Here is a 16,104-nt window from a genome sequence, read left to right as displayed (position 1 = left end):
TGGAATATTAATTTATTACTGGTTTTATCTGAATTTTTTTCAGAAATTCTTTTGATAGAGTGAATCCATTTGATTTAAACGTTTTGTTTCAAGCTAGTGGAAACACAATTCTCATTAACTGCCATTATTATGAACTATAATTCTGTTGACAAAAACATGTTGGAGTTAGTCACGCATGAAAAACAAGAGTTAATATTTGTCCTGTGTAAAGATAAAAACAGTTGATTTGTATCATTAAAATGAATTTTCAGTGCCTGTATATAATAGCAATTTCCCTTGGCATAAGTGAATAGAATCTATGATAGAAATTTAAAAATGCCTTTGAAATATGAGTGATTAAGAGAATGTGTAGGGCCGGGGATTTAGCTCAGTGGTTTCGCCGCCTGCTGCGCAAGCGCAAGGACCCGAGTTTGATCCCCGGTACCAAAAAAAGTGTGTGCACTGAAGGCTTTATGTTTTGTGTGCATTTTTTGTTTACTTGTTTTTTAGAGTTAAGACCTTTTCTTTTACTTACAGATGTTAGTTTTTCCAAAATGTAGTTTTTTTTCCTTAAATTCTTTCATTGGTACAGTTTAGATATACAATACATTTACATTTATTATTAGGTGCTTGTACCTGTACATGATGTATCTTGGTTTTCATTTTTTCCCCCCATTACCTGTGCATCCCTCACCCCTTCCACCCTTCCCTATTTACATAGACTTGGTTTCCATTTTTTTTCTTGTCTCATAATTTTTCCTTTCCCTTCTTTCCTTTCCCCATCCCCTCCCCAAAATGTAGTTTTGATAGCAGACCTAACTGGTCCTCAGCTTGTCCCACTTGAGATAACCCTTCTATGAGGATGTCGTAAATGTTCATATTTTAGCAGGTTAGAATTGACTTGAATGCAGTGTACAGAAAAGTACGTCCACTTCTATGAACATGTAAAAGTAACTTCAAGTAGATAAAAAATACGTACAGTGTCTTAGGATTTATTTTTTCAGGTTTTTGTAAAAGACCAGAAAGAGAATTTCCAGCATAAGAGTACATATTTTCAATATATGATTTTCAAAATGAAATTTGGCTATTTCTATGAGAATGACTAGAATATAAAGTGAAAGGGGAGGATAGATTAGTAATATAGAAAGTAGGAAGAACCAAATATTTTTAAATTGCAAGGATGGAAATTTGAATTTAAATACAAAATTTCATGTGAGTTGTAGTGGCATAGCTAAAGGGGAGCATGGACAAAAGACTCCCCAGGCAATGGGCATGACTGAACACATGGAATGATGGGCAGAGGACCAGAAAGAATGGCACTTAATATGTAGCTTTCTGATCTGAGAGATTGCATAGCAGCTTAAACACCCAAATCAAAAGAAAAACATATTAGGAGCTTACTGTGGCCAGAGAACAAGGGATCACTTACTAAGTTAATAGATCAAATAATGATATGTATGTGGTATTTATTTTCTAGAGCCACCATAACAATGTACCACAGGTGGATGGTTTAAATAAGAAAAATATATTTCTTCACAATTATATATAGGCTACAAATCCAAAATAAAGGGATCAACAAGATTGATTTCTACTCATAGCCTCTCTCTTTGGGTTCTTAATGGCCGTCTTCTTGTGTCTTCACATGGTCTTCTCCCCGTGTGTATTTGTGTCCTTATCTCTTCTTTTAAAGATACCAGACACTGGATTAGGGTCCATGGCAATGACTTTAATTTGATCACTTTTTGGTTACTGTATCTCCTAATAGAGTCACATACTGAGATATTAGTGTCTAGGGCTTCAAATTATGAATTGGGGAGATAAAATTGTACCTGTAATAGATATATTCCCTGCAAATTTTGCAGGAACTTAGCCTAATATGGTGACTGTGGGAACAGAAAGGAATAGACTAGCCAATAAACGGAAGAATCATTGAGATGCAAGATGGATACATTTATTTTTTAAACCTTTGTTATGGAGAAAAGGAGATATTAGAAAAACACCTTGTTTTACATAGGAAGACATATTTGAACCTATTAGTTTTGAAAATACAATTAGTACTTGATGGTGTTCTGTGAATAAATGGTGATGGAGATCTGTAGAAATGAGGTCTAAGCTCAGGACTCTTGAGGAGTATTATAACTTGTTTCTTCTAGTTTCATGTGAACACACAGTAATGCTGGGATTGTTTTATGCCAGCTACTGGCCTAGAAAAGTAAGTAACATACACAGAAGAGTCAAGTGTGGTTTCATGGGAGCAATGAAGATAGGAATTATTTATTCAACACTTATTGAGGACCAACATGGTATCCATGGCAAGAAAGCACACTGCATTGGTTAGGATTCTCTAGAGGAACAGAATTAATGAAATTATGTAATGGGATTATATGTATAATTATGCTAGGGGATTTGTTAGGTAGGCTTATAGGAGCAGAGTTGGGAGATACCACAATGTTCATTTGTGCACTGGAGAGCTGGAGGATCCAGTAGCTGCTCAGCGTAAGAAGTTGGAAGTCACAGAATAAGAGGGACCAATAATACAGCACCAGTTCAAGACTGATGGCCTGGAAGCACCCTGGAGAGTTGCTGATAACAGTATTTATTGCAAGACTGAAGAAACCAAAGTCTGATGCCCACAGCTGACAGCAGCAAAAGATACCTGCTCAGGCAGAATGGAGCTTTTCAAATGCATGCCAGTTTCCTCCTTCTTTCCTTTTTATTCTATACAGGTTACAAGCCTATTGGATGGTGCCAGCCACAATAGGGTGGGTCTTCCTCCCTCAGTTTGCTGGCCTACATACCAATCATCTCTGGAAACACCCAACAAACATGCCCAGGGGTATGCTTTACTAATCTGCTAGGCATTTCTTAATCCAGTCTTGTTAACATATGATTAATGGTTACACACACCATCTAGTAGGTGAAATTTTAAGAATGTGTGAGTTACCAATGGAAATAGAAATGAAAGAACAAAAGAGAAAAGTCAACCCTTTTGTTTGACTTCAGTGAAAAGTGATATAAGACATCACTGAAGAAGTATTTGTGAGAAGAGGAAAATACCTAAGATTGTAAGTACCACCAAAACAAAGAGAGTAGACTTCATGAAATTCTGGCCAAATAATAATTGACAAGAAGATTTGGCAAGAAGGAAGTTACTGATGTCTTCAAATCAATATTTTCTTATGTGATGATGTTGCCAATCAGTCTAGGGCTCTTTTGCTCAATTCAGATGGAAAGTGCAGCTCTGCTAGCAGCCTTGATATCACCAGATGGCAACAGGTGATGCTGAATGCCAACAGTTGACACAGCCAACTGCTGGTCACTGCTGCTGCTGGACATCACCATCTGATGCCAGCTTATGCTGGACACCATAGGTCAACTGTACCAGGTGCTGGGTTGCTGCCACTAGTCTTCATTGGGTGTTAGTCACTGGAACTTTTTGGTGTTAACAGATCTGTTTATTCTCCCTGTCCGCACTACTCAGGATAGAAATCCTAAGTAGGTTTTGTAGGACTTTTGAAGCCCACAGTACCTGAGAAATAAATCATGAGCAGGTCTACAGGAACACCAAAGTGAGTCTTTTAACAGAGCTTGGAGGGAGTCTTCCTGTTCTAAAGGCTGAGAAATGCCTGGGAACTGCTACTTATTAGTAGCTTGCAGGCCAGTTTCAGTGAGGTTGAAGGCTGAAACCAGGGAATCTCTGGAAGACTTGCTATGAATGTTGGGTATTAAGGGACCCAAATCCCTCATTTCCTGGTCTTAGCCACTCCTGGGTTCCCTCTGGCTGCACTCATGTTGGAATGAAAAATGGTGGTTTAATAGAAACTGTCCCAGTCCATTGGAGTGGAAGGGAGAGCAAAGGGGAGAGGCAGCCACTGGCTAAGGTGCCCCCTGTTTAGCTGGCAGGGGCAAAATGAGAAAGTCACATGCTTCTTGTGTGTTTCAGTGGGAAGGGGAAGGATGGGGGAAGTCATACCCAACATATTTTGAGATGATTAGAGGAAAAGTCAGTTTTACCCTTCAAAAAATTCATAGCCATCTTAAGTTTCTTGAACTGTGTAACACATGTATCCCTTATCTATAGCTACCAGTTTGAAGTATTCTTAGATTTTATTAATCTGTAGCTCATATTTTCAACAATAGTCAGTGACCAAATTGTGATTAAGTACAAAGCTTCAGTTAATTTTTCAATAATTACCTCAAAATTTAATGTCAGAGAGAGCATAGAAATCCTTTTTTTCAACCTATGTCTGATTTTCAGCTCTGAGCCTTATTTACATCTGCTTCCAGGACTTTGGGGGTAAGCATTTAATTCACATTTATTTCCTTAAATAGTAGCAATATAAATTTTATGGTGGAATCAATTCAGATGGCAGATACGAGATTATTACCCAGACAGTAGTGACCTGGGACTCTGGTCTGCAGGGAGGGAAGACCTATGTGCTGAGTCTAGTCTGCCATGGAGAAGACTGCCTTCTGCTGAGGAGGATGCTGGAGGGCATGTTACAAGGACCTTTGCTTTAATGAGAACAGATTATTTTTGTGGAGATTATTTTTAAAACTTAATATTCATTTTTGTTCTGCTGTGAAGTATTTTCAGTGGAATTACTTTTTTCTTTGAATTTTGACTTTTATATATTAGCCAGTCATTCTACAATTATTGGTGGGTTGTACCCGGTACTATTCTATGTGGTTGGTAAACAAGTGAAAATCTCTGCCAAAGTGTAGCTTACATTCTCTCGGGGGGGACAAATAATAACTAATAATATAACACTCATATGATATAGTTATAGTAACTGATAAATAATTATTACTTTAACATGTAGTATAACAAATATCAAAGCATTAAACCCTGCTAGAAAGTACATACTTTGGCCACAATCAGGTGCACTTTTTATTTTTCAGATGAAACACATTTTTTTTCCATTACTGGGAATCAAACTCAGGACCTTGTGTTTGCCAGGAAGGCATGGTGACACTGAGCTAATCCCCAGCCCACAATACTTGCTTTCAAAGAGTGTCAGCAAAATCCATGGTGTAAGGTTACAGCAACCAACTTTGTAGCCATGAAGAATTAAAATTCTAGGATGCTCTTCGATAATTATGTTTACCACCTACAATAGTTTTTCAAATTCAGTAGTAATTTCTTTCTTCCAAAAAACATAGCTCCATTGACTCGTCTTATTTTCATCACCAAGTCATTTGCCTAACACACTGCTAACCTGAATCTGAGCACCATGTTTGAACTTTTGTTCCTGCTGGAAGGCTCAGGGAACTGTTGAATATTCACAAGGGTACAATTTGCCCTTAATCTGCCATAGTGCCATGGGACTCTGAAAAGAGAGATTGAAGATGATATCAGAAAATGGACAGACATCCCCTGCTCCTGGGTAGGAAGGATTAATATAGTGAAAATGGCCATACTTCCAAAACTGCTGTATAGATTTAATGCAATTCCAATTGAGATCCCAGCAGCATACTTCATAGACCTTGAGAAAACAATCCAAAAATTCATTTGGAACAAGAAGAGACCCAGAATAGCAAAAGCAATTCTAGGTAACAGAGACATGGCAGGGGCTATCACAATCCCCAACCTGCAACAATACTACAAAGCTACTGTGATAAAAACAGCATGGTACTGGCAAAGAAACAGACTTGAGGACCAGTGGAACAGATTAGAAGATGCAGAAACAATGCCAGACACACTCAGCCATCTCATCTTCGAGAAAGGAGCCAAATACCATCACTGGAGGAAAGATAGCCTCTTTAATAAATGGTGCTGGAAAAATTGGGCTTCAACTTGCCAAAGATTAAAACTAGACCTATAGCTCTCACCATGCACTAAACTAAAATCAAAATGGATTAAAGTTCTAAATATTAAAATAGAAACTCTGAACCAGTTGGAACAGAGGTTAGGGAGAACCCTTGAAGACATCGGTGTAGAAAAAGATTTTTATGAACAAAACCTCAGTTGCCTGTGAACTAGCACAAACAATAAACAAGTGGGATCTCTTCTTATTAAAAGGCTTCTGCACAGCAAGAGAAACCACCAGCAGTGTAAAGAGACAACCCATAATGTGGGAAAAATTCTTCACCTGCTCTTCCTCAGACAAAGGTCTACTATCTCGAATCTATAAAGAACTTAAAAAGATCAGACCCCCCAAATTTAAAGACCCAGCCCACAAATGGGCATCTGAAATGAACAGACATTTCTCAGACAAAGAAGTAGAAATAGCAAATAAATACATGAAAAAATGTTCAACATCACTGGTCATTCGAGAGATGCAAATGAAAACAACGCTGAAATTCCACTTCACTCCAGAAAGAATGGCTGCTACCATGAAATCAACCAATAACAAATGCTGGCAGGGCTGTGGGGAAAGAGGAACCCTGCTCCATTGCTGGTGGGAGTGTAGACTGATGCAACCACTGTGGAAATCAGAACAGAGATACTTCTAAGAATCAGGACTGGAAGTCCCATTTGACCCCATTATTCCACTGCTGGGGATCTTCCCCAAAGATTTAAAAGAATCATACCACAGTGATATATGTGCGCCTATGTTCATAGCAGCACAGTTTGTGATAGCTAAAACTTGGAAACAGGCCAAATGCTCATCCACTGGAGACTGGATAAAGAAAATGTGGTTTTTAAAATAAAATGGAGTACTACTCAGCCATAAAAAATGAGAAATTAGAGACATTTATAGCTAAGTGGATGCACATTGAGGTGATACTCTTAAGTGAAATAAATAGGACACACGTGAATAAATACCAAATAGTTTCTCTGGTGTGAGAAACTGAAAGTGTAAATAAGGACTAAATGTATAATAGGTAATGTGAAATAGGAAGAAAAGGGGCAAAGGGGAAGGAAGTGGGAGGGCTAGGGGAAAGGATAGAAGGGAATGGGATTAATATGAGAAAATGGAAAAATAGGAACAAAATCTTTGTAAATAGGGAGGACTGGAGGGGTTGAAGGGAGGGCTGGGCAAGGTTGAAAAATAAGAACCAAGAGAGACTATGTAAAGGTGCAAATTTCCAATGATGAATGTCATTATATTGTATACCTAAAATGTACCAATGATTAGAATGAATAATCAAAAATGTAAAATAGGAAGAAAAGGTCCAAAGGAGTAGGGGTAGTGGGAGGGGCAGGGGAAAGGAAAGAAGGGAAAGGAAAAATGCTGAGAAATGGAAAAAATGGAAATAAAGTCTTTGTAAATAGGGAAGGGTGGAGGGCGTGAAGGGAGGTCTAGGAATGGGGAAAAAATAAGAACCAAGATGCATTATGTAAAGGTACAATTCCCAATGAGAAATGTAATTGTGTTGTATACCTACAATGTACCAATAAAAGAATTTAATTAAAAAAAACTACCATAGTGCCTTTACTTTTTCTGGAGTGATGATATATAGCAGTCTTTACTGTTCTTCCTCAAGAGAAAGTTGTTGCTTGTTACAAAAAGGAAAGGAAAAGAAAAGAAATACTATAGTTTTATTCTAGATTTATATTTCTCTTTTTCCAGATTGATTTAAGCTTGCTATTTGAATTTTTTTATTAGAGAAAATAACAAACTTAATTCTCATTGTCCTGATTGAAAAAACAAACGTACAAATTCATAATATGCCATAAAGCTGAAGTCCTTGAGGACAGATGTATGTCAGAATTCAGGATTTTTCATGTTTTATAAAAGTAATATATTAACTACCCATACCAGATAATTGTTTTGAAGTTCTCCTTATTTAAAAATTCTAACCTCAATTATTGCATTTTACAACTATTATTATTAGTTCATTTACTTGGAATTTGTAATTCTGAAATTGCATATTTTGACAAACTCAGTAGTTACTGAGCCAAACATTTTTATAGCCTAAATACTGGAATGTGTAGCATACTAGTGTTTTCATCTATAGTATATATTGTAGTAAGTTTATTTATAAATATCCTAGAAGATAGCTATTTTAGGCATAAAGAATGGATGAAATAGGAAAATGTATGGCTAATTTAATAATTATCCACTTTGTTTATTAGAATGTATATTGTTTTTATTAAAAATAAAAAATGAGTATTTTTTCCTAAATTCAGTTACCTTTAATAAAAAGGTTTCATTTATTTTCTTATTGTTTAGGACTTGTGGAGTTAAGTTAAAAAATATCTTGTGTACGCAGAACTTTTTGGAACACTAGTAACTTTTTATACTAGAAGATAAGACTAAGTTCTCATCTATTTCGTCTTTGGACTCTTGGCTTGGAAGTTATACTAGGTAATTCTAACTATTGGATGTTTGTGTTTACCAATTAACGTTTAGCCTTTAAATGAAAATTTGTCTTTAATCTTCAATGAAGTTCCCTTAAATTGCCTTATAAAAATTGGTATATAAGAAAAGATTCCAGAAAATATGTCCTCTCAACGAAGTATTTTATTTCTTTAAAGTATCTCAACCAAATAATGTGACAACCAAATTATTTCATCTTAATTCAGGGACAAAGAAAAATGCTGCTCTGGGGGACACTGGTACATACCAAGATTTTTTCCCCTTCTTTGCCAAGGACACTCTCCACTGTTCAATGCCTATGTCCAAAAGTCCACACATTTAAGTTTTTCGCTTTCCCATTCTTCTCCAAACCCTACATGATGCCTTAAACATTGTCTAGCTCATTATTTTCCAAGGTCGGTTAAGTCCTTTACTGTCAGACCAGAACCTTTTTCTAATTGGAGACCTTGCTTTGTCACTGAATGTGTCACATCTGAGAGACTTCCTGCTGAGACCATGGGCGTACTGCTCATTCACAAAAGCATCCAGGGACACATATCTCTCTGGGTGATTGCCTACTATTTTAGATGTAACAAACGCTTGGTTTGTAAAATCCCAACTTCTTTTAACAGGCTCAAAGTAGGATTGGATGATATATTCACTAGTTCTGTAAGACTTTACTTAATTCTAACCTGTTTATCCTCTTCATTTTTAGTGAAATTTAGTCCACTAGTATAATGAAGGCAATATTTTCAAATGTAGAAAAATAGTAAAATTTTTCTTTCCTCAAAAAAGTGAATATGCCAGTAAATCAGTTACATAAAACTTAATTTCATCTTTGGGGAAAGAAAAGTTTGGATATTATTGATTATGTAAAAACTTCATGATTTCTTTTGATTTAATTAATAACACATAACTCAAGATTGCCTTAAACTATTAAAACTGTATTACACAATTACATTACTTCTATTGATTTTCTGCTTTACTTAAGGAATTACATTATTTTACAGTTCCTTTTTTAGTTGATAATATTTTAGCAAGCTGCAAAAATAGAAAGATTGAATCAACTGGGAGGTTTTGTGTCTTTGAGTTTTCTGAGACTGCTATTGAGTGTAAGTCAGGCTTTAGCCTTTGTATTCATAATAGTTTCCCACTGTCTCCTCTTTATCACGGCCTCCTCCTTTCACATCTAGATTTCTGTGGTTAGAGCAGGGAGTTGGCATGAATGATACATGTGTTTTAGTGATTAATATATTATGGACCAGTTTCTTGAATAGACCCTAATAATGTACTTGGCTAGCTGATTCACAGGTTAATTTTAGACATTAGTTCTAGAAGCTTAATTCATTCTTCTCTTTGAAGGAAAGTATATTACAAAAGTTGTAGTTATAGTTTTCCTGTTTTTCCTTAGGGGAAATATTCTAAATAAGGGTTTTCATGTTTCATAATTATAATGGATGTATTGAGATTTTATATACTTTGAGGGCAAAGAAGGATTGGGATAAAAGGTATTATTTTTGAATTTTGCCCCTGATTTAAAAGAGATGAATGTTCATTGTGGAAATTTTAGAAAACAAGGAAAAAACCCCAGCAACCTAAAGCTGTAATAGAGCTTGTTTAATTTTCAAATTTAGTTATTGCTTTGTTTTTTTTCTTCATTAATACTTAATGTTTCTAGCTCATTTAACTATTAAAGTTTTAATGTTTTAAAAATTTATTTGTGTGAGATATGCATATATTTATTTACTTATATGGCCCATTGTCTGTGGTCTCTCTAGAGGGAGACCAGAGACCCCAGAGAGCACTGACCTTCAAAGAAAGAAAAGGAGACAGCCTGGGGGACAAACAGCAGTTTATTCTCCTGACACTGTTCGACCATCACAGAGGAAAGAAGTAAGGCTTTTATACATGTAGGAAAGCAGCTTAGTTATTCTGGCTGTTGTCTTTCTGATTTTAACATCTGGTGATAACAAGTGACTTTAAGTCACTCATAAAAGCTACAGGCGAATTTACAAGTCCCTCGTTTCCTTTCACCAATCCGCACATCTAAGAGCACACTGCAGCCCTCTTCTTATCAGATGGTATCAAGAAAGCAGGGCGACTTCAGCAGAAATCAAGCCCACTGACCCACTGTGAACATCACAGATGTAAATAGTGAATCGTATCTCTCTCACCACCCGTAGAGTCACTGGGTCGCGGTTCTCTGATCCTGGACAATGGTTAATAAGAAAACTAGGAAAACCTGTTTTTCTCCTGTAAAACTTTTACAAAATCTCTTAAAAGTTTCCTGGAATTCTTTTAACAAACAGATTTGTGGAAATTCCCAGAAATGACTTCTTAATTTTCTCAGTTAACTAACTTCTTGTGATTAATTCTTACAACTAGATAACTAAATTCTACAATTTCCCACAGCCCATATATTCATCTTTTAATATTATTCATTGACTTTATAGTGACAGAGTTCATTTTATGATTTATATGCTCTACTATGTTCTCTGACTGTTATTAATTACCTTTTAAATTTTTCATTGCTTCTTAAATTTTCTTTTGATTTAGTTCAAATTGTATAAGTAATGCATGAACAGTCTTGGAAAAGATTCAGACGGTACATATGTAGGCTCCTTTTTCTCCAGTTCCCCATGCCAGTCCCCTGTTAGACTTAACCATGGTCGTGAGCTTTGTGTGTAACTTTCCTAACATTTCCCTTTGTGTGTAACTTTCCTAACATTTCCCTTTGTGTTAACATGTGTATTAGGCTATTTGAGTGGAACTTTCTCTGTCACTCTAGGCTAGTGGACAAAACTTAGAACTTTGAAAGAGCCAGTATTCATATTCTAAAGAGAGCTGTACTGTGACAATCCCTATAGGCTCAAACCAGAATTTTACTTCTGGATCACATACCAGCCCCTTTTTCTACCTATAGGATCCCCCAGTGTTTATAAGAGAACTCCAGAGAGGAGAGGCAGAGAGGAGGGGAAGGAAGAAGAGGAGGAGGGAGGGAGAGAAGAAGAGAAGCAGGGAAGGAGGGAGGGAGGGAGAAAGGGAGAGAAAGAGAGACTTGAAATACTTGTAGGTAATGGAAATTCCTATAAGAACAGTTTGGAGCCCCATCCGGTGCCACCAGCCAGCCCAAGAGGGTGAACCAAGCAGGATGAAGCTCCCCAGCACCATCCTGGGCCCCACCCATGACACAGTGAGGTCTCGGGCAGCTTGGAGCCCCAGCCCCATCCGGTGCTCCGCTTAGCTGAGCTGGCACCTCCAAGGCCCACTCCCCCCACCCTACCTCTGGCCTTCCGGCTCTTCTGCTACCTGGTCCCACACTACAGAGGCACAGGGGATTATAAAGGCCCTTGTCCTGAGTACCACAAGATAGAGCAGAAGTTAGTAACAGAAAGAGGGCTTCTCAGGCTCCTCGATGAAAACTGAAGCTCAGTGGAAAAGTAAAGAGAATCTCTACAATAAAGACACACCAGACCACTGTACTTGGTAAGTTGGAGGGATCATCACTTGGGACCATTACCTCCTATCAAAACCTGCACTATCTTCAGGGGAAGGGCAACTGGAACCTGCAGTAGAACTTTGCAGAGTTCAACCCTGCAGGAGGACAGGGAGTTCAACTTGGGATTAGCAGCCAGAAATCTACCTGAATCTCACAGGTCTGCTTCTGGCTTGCTGAGACTCATTGACTCATATATGCACACGGATGCCTATGTTGCCTACTGTGACAGCAGAGACATACCCTGAAGGAGGCCCATCATTTTTATTTTTTACTATTTGAAAAAAATAAAAAAAATTTTTTCTGTTATTTTTAATTCTTAATTTTTACTTTTTTCTATTCTTTAAATGTTTACTTTTCTTTCTTTTATCTTTTCTTTATCTCTCTCTCTCTCACTCATTCTCTCGCTGTCCCACATTGCTCTTCATCTCCCCATTTGTTCCTTTCTGCACTGAATTAGGATTTCTCCTTTATTTTTCTTTTCTTCCCTTTTTCCTCCTCTTGATTATCATTAGTTTTAAAGGAAAGTAAATACGGTATCTAGCCCCACTGTTGCTGTTAGGTGATTCTGTTCACATCTTTGTTCTTTCATTCTGCCTTTTCCTCTTGCCTTTAACAATTTCTTAGAGCTTGTGTGATCTTCCTGTGTCTTCTGGCCTCACCGTTAATCTTTCCTGATCTTCCTACCTGTCCCTCCCTCCCCAACTCCTTCTAACTCCCCATTCCAAAGGGGAAAGATGCTATATTGAAGAGTTTATTTACTATAAACATATGTTGGGTTGGTCCTTGGTTTTAATTTAATTCACATAGTGAAATGTGATAGATTAGTAACTAACACAAATTGTCATTTTCTAAGCTGTGCTTGATGCTATGGTATTGCTGATTGTATCATTTGGGCTAACATGTTGTGATTGATCTAATCAGTTTTCCTTCCTGGTATAAGGTAAAGAAAATAGCCTCAGAGTCATTAGAGTCTCAAAACCTAAACACAAGCTATATCTGGAAGACATCTCTGAAAAGCAATCATTCCACAAGGGTTTTAAACACAAGCAACAAAGATACCTGCACTAAGCAATTTTGAAATATCAACCCAGGAAGTAAACCAAGGACAGCACCAAAAACAAAAATGAGAAGACATTTAAGCAAGGCACAAATGCAGGCTTCCACACCACAAAAAGGAAATTCTGGGGAAAGTGAGGTGGAAAAATCTGATAATCAACCACCTGGATACCCTGAAGTGATAGCACAGGAAGTAACAAAGCAGATGCATGAGGGTCTAGAAAAATTCAAAGCAGAAATAATCTCCCAGATAAATACAGACATGGTGAGCAGAGTGAAAGACATGATTAGAAGCTCTAGAGCAGAAACAGATAAGAAAATAGATGAGATCAGAAACATGCTGGAAGCCATGAATGCCCAGCATAAGAAAGAGATGAAAACCATGATCGCCCAACATAAGAAAGAAATGGAATCCATGAAACAGATTCAAACAGATATTCAGGAGATTAAAAACTCCATTGAAAGCAGAGCAGACTAAGAGAATCTGAAGACAGAATATCAGATATCGAAGACAAAACTGAGGTTAAGGACCATGAAAACAGAGATTTCTTAAAGATAGTGAGGGATCATGACAAATCAATCTAACAGCTGCTAGATGATGCAAAGAATAACATAAGACTGATAGGAGTTCATGAAAAAACAGGAGAAAGTACAATTGACATAAAAATCTGTTCACAGAAGTTATAATAGAAAACTTTCCAGATAGAGGTAGAGAATTGGACATACAGATAAGTGAGGCATGTAGAACTCCAACTAGCCATGACCAAAAACAATCTACACCTAGACATATAATAGTCAAGATTCCAGAAACCAAACAGAAGAACAAAATTCTACAGCCAGTGAGAGAAAAGAAAGAAATCACCTACAAAGGAAAGCCCATCAGAAACACGGCAGACTTCTCAACACAAACCCACAAATGAAGGAGAGCCTGGAGTGAAGTATTTCAAGCCTTAAAAGAAAATAACTTCCTACCTAGACTGTTGTATCCTGCAAAATTATCTTTCAAAATTGATTGGGAAATTAGATACTTTCACAACAAAGAACACCTGAGAAATTTCATGAACACCAAACCAGCACTTCAAACAATTGTAAGCAATATCCTAGAAAAAGACAATGAAGGTCACGACTCCATGAGGCCCATCAGAGAGAAGGCACCATGCAAGGTAAGACACTAAAGGGAAAGGGGGAAAAATAAGAAATAAAAGAGCCAACAACAGTAAAACATCATGACAAGGATGAGTCAATATCTCTCAATTATAACTATCAATGTAAATGGCCTCAATTCACCAATCAAAAGAAATAGACTGACAGAATGGATTAAGAAGCAAAATCCAGCAATATGCTGTATACAAGAAATACACCTAACTCAAAAGGAAATTCATAGACTGAAAGTAAAAGGATGGAAAACAGTTCTCCACATGACAGGAACCCAGAGGAAAGCAGGGGTAGCAATCTTATTTGCAGACAAAGTAGACTTCAAACCAAAACTAATTAAGAGAGACAAAGATGGTCACTACATCCTTGTGAAGGGAATAATCCAAGAGGAAGAGATGACAATCCTAAATATATATGCAACAAATACCAATGCCCCCAACTATACAAAACAAATATTAATGGACATGAAAAACCAAATAAGCACTAATACAATTGTAGTGGGGGACCTCAACACCCCTCTATCACAAGTAGACCAATCATTTAGAAAAATAATTAACAATGAAATTCTAGAACTGAACCAAGCTATTGAACAAATGGACTTAATAGATATTTACAGAGTGTTCCACCCCACAAAATGAGAATACACATTCTTTTCAGCTGCACACAGGTCATTCTCCAAAACAGATCATATGCTAGCTCATAGGATATATCTAAGTAAATGTAAAAGAATTGAAGTTATCCCCTGTATATCATCAGACCATAGTGCAGTAAAACTGGAGATCAATAACATAAGAAACCACAAAATTCCCACAAACACATGGAAATTGAATAACACTCTCCTGACCAACCAATGGGTGACAGAGGAAATTAAGGAAGAAATTAAACAGTTTCTACAAGTAAATGATAATGCCACTGCAACATACAGGAATCTGTGGGACACAATGAAAGCAGTTCTACATGGGAAATTCATAGCAGTGAATGCCTATATTAGGACAACAGAGAGAACTTAGTTAAATAACCTAATGCAGAACCTCAAGCTCCTAGAAAAAGAAGAGCATAACAAACCCAAAGCTCGTACAAGAAAGAAAATTATAAAGATCTGAGCAGAAATCAATGCAATGGAAACTAATGAGAATGATACAAAAAAATCAATGAATCAAAGAGTTGGTTTTTTGAAAAGATAAATAAAATTGATAAACGTTTAGCCAATCTTATCACAAAAGGAAAGAAAAGGCTCAAATCCTTGCAATTAAGAATGAAAAAGGTGAAGTCAGAATAGATCTAGCAGAAATCCAGAGGATCATCAATACCTACTTTGAGAACCTCTTCTCTAATAAAATGGAAAACACAGAAGAAATGGACAGATTACTAGATACATATGAATTGCCAAAGTTAAATGAAGAAGATATAGAAATTCTAGACACCCCAATAACAATGAGTGAAATTGAAAATGTAATAAAAAATTTATCAACAAAGAAAAGCCCAGGTCCTGATGGCTTCACTGTGGAATTCTACAAGACATTTAAAGAAGAACTAACAGGCTGGAGATTTAGCTCAGTGGCACTGTGCCTGTCTCACAAGCACAAGGTCCTGAGTTCAATCCCCAGTACTAAAAAAAAAAAAAATCATAAAGAAGAACTATCGCCATTACTCTTTAAACTCATCAAGGAAATTGAAAGGGAGGCAAGGCTTCCAAATTCATTCCTGGAAGCAAGTGTCACTTTGATTCCAAAACCAGGGAAAGACCCAACCCAAAAAAGAGAACTACAGACCAATCTCCCCAATGAACATAGATGCAAAAATCTTCAACAAGATACTGGCAAACAGAATACAGAGTGTCATCAAGAAGATCATACACCCTGAGCAAGTTGGATTTATCCCAGGGATGCAAGGATGGTTCAACATTAGTTAATCAATTAATGTAATACACTATATTAACAGAGTCAAGGACAAAAACCATATGATCATATCAATAGATGCAGAAGAGGCATTTGACAAAATCCAACATCCATTCATGATAAAAACGCTACAGAAAATTGGAATAGAAGGTCTTTATCTCAACCTGATTAAGGCTATCTATGAAAAACCAACAGCCAATATCATACTAAATGGTCAAAAACTGAAAACTTTCACGTTAAAATCAGGAACAAGACAAGGATGCCTGCTATC

At 36.9% G+C, this 16,104-nt stretch overlaps 1 pseudogene; it reads left to right on the top strand.

The window, feature by feature from the left end:
* The window catches only part of LOC147826591 (E3 ubiquitin-protein ligase makorin-1 pseudogene), a 130,071-nt pseudogene that overhangs the window by 30,791 nt on the left and 83,176 nt on the right, over positions 1–16,104 (top strand).

The sequence above is a fragment of the Heterocephalus glaber genome, unplaced genomic scaffold (genome assembly GCF_053883595.1).
Source record: "Heterocephalus glaber isolate CG9 unplaced genomic scaffold, H.glaber_assembly_v1.0 deba00001465, whole genome shotgun sequence".
Taxonomy (NCBI): domain Eukaryota; kingdom Metazoa; phylum Chordata; class Mammalia; order Rodentia; family Bathyergidae; genus Heterocephalus; species Heterocephalus glaber.
Note: the sequence above shows the minus strand (reverse complement) of the source record. Positions and strands in the feature narration are given on the sequence as shown.